Genomic DNA, 1840 nt, shown 5'->3' on the forward strand with positions numbered 1-1840 from the left:
TTCACAAATTCAGATGAATATTCAGTCATTTCTCGGACTCAGAACCATATCTTCAAGACAATATGTGTTTAGCAGTTTCTTATGGGCAACTTTGGCGTCCTTGATCCCCACCATCAGAATAAGCCCCAGCCACTTGCAGATAGGAAAGCTGACCCTGGAGCCCTTGGACATGCTCAGGCAGATGGAATCCCAGCCCAGAGGTGCCTAATGCAAACTCAACTCGCAAAACTATTCCCTTTCCACTGCCCACCCTGCAGAGTCCAAGGGTAAGGCTGGACAAAATTACAGAGGCCATGTACTTCTCCTTCTGTAGTGACTCTCCTGGGTGCCTGCCAGCTTGGCCCAGGGTCATACCCACAAAACAAGCAGAAGTCTGAATTCAGAAAGGGGATCTTGCAGGTCCCTCAAGGAGCCCGGAGGCTTCTCAGCTAACTGTCAGTGGCCACGTCCAGCACAGACACATCTTCTAAGTAACAATGGGACATTTTGTTCAAGACTGCAGACATGAGATGAGGAAGATTCAAGCAGTTGTGTGATCCCCTGCAACATTAAACCTTAGAGGCTGGAAACAGTTCAGTCAGATGAGCACCTCTGATTCTCTGCGTACCACTGGGAGTGACTGCTGAGCACAGAGTTGGGAGTAGTTCCTGAACATCACCAGATGTGGGCTAAAAACAAACAGAAGAAAAGATGAAATCACAGCATGTTTATGAAGAAGGGGAAAAAAGTGGTTTTTTATTAGAGTGCTGATAAAATTGGCTTTCTGGAAATGCACCCAAGTGCTTCCCTGCCTGGAATCTGTAGGACATGCCTCTACTGGCTGGTGGCTGATTTGATTTCTAACTCCTGAAGGTCAAGCTTCATTTCACATGCCTGTGGTTTACCCACCCTACAGTTCAAGTTAGTCAGTTCTATTTCTGTCTCCATTCTAGATAATGAAAGAAAGAAAGAAAGAAAGAAAGAAAGAAAGAAAGAAAGAAAGAAAGAAAGAAAGAAAGAAAGAAAGAAAGAAAGAAAGAAAGAAAGAAAGAAAGAAGGGAAGGAGGGAAGGAAGGAAGAAGGAAGGAAGGAAGGAAGGAAGAGAAGGAAAGAAAGAGAAAGAAAGAAAGAGAGAGAAAGAAAGAGAGAAAGAAAAAGAGAAAGAAAGAAAGAAAGAAAGAAAGAAAGAAAGAAAGAAAGAAAGAAAGAAAGAAAGAAAGAAGAAAAGGAAAAAGCTAGAGAAATTTGCACCCACAACATACAATCCTCTAGTCACTGACCTACTAATGCTCACCTTCACTATCACCTCCATGGTACCCTCTGTTGTGTATGCAAATATTTTTTTTTTTTTGGTTTTTTGGGCCACACCCTGTGACGCTCAGGGGTCACCCCTGGCTATGCGCTCAGAAGTTGCTCCTGGCTTCTTGGGGGACCATATGGGGCGCCGGGGGATCGAACCGCGGTCCGTCCTAGGCTAGCGCAGGCAAGGCAGGCACCTTACCTCCAGCGCCACCGCCCGGCCCCGTATGTAAATATTTTAGGGGATTATTATGTTACTGACCCTACCCTGATCCGTGATTGTGCCCTACCCTAGGGTGTGACCTGGCATTCTGCCCCCACCCTGATTCTGCTTCCACCATTGGGTGGTATCTGATCCCACCTTTGGGTGGTACCTGATTCTGGGGGATAAAAACAAGGGTCTGTGGAAGGCGAGGGGCTTTTGGCTGGAACTTATGCTGAGTCTTTGGACGTCAGTCTTGTCCGCCGAATAAAGCTAATATTTCCACAAGCATGACTGTCTGCGAGCTGTTTACCCGCTGTTTCACCTCAGAACCATCGGCTAGACAGGGTGGCAGACGCG

The sequence above is a fragment of the Suncus etruscus genome, chromosome 2 (genome assembly GCF_024139225.1).
Source record: "Suncus etruscus isolate mSunEtr1 chromosome 2, mSunEtr1.pri.cur, whole genome shotgun sequence".
Taxonomy (NCBI): Eukaryota; Metazoa; Chordata; class Mammalia; order Eulipotyphla; family Soricidae; genus Suncus; species Suncus etruscus.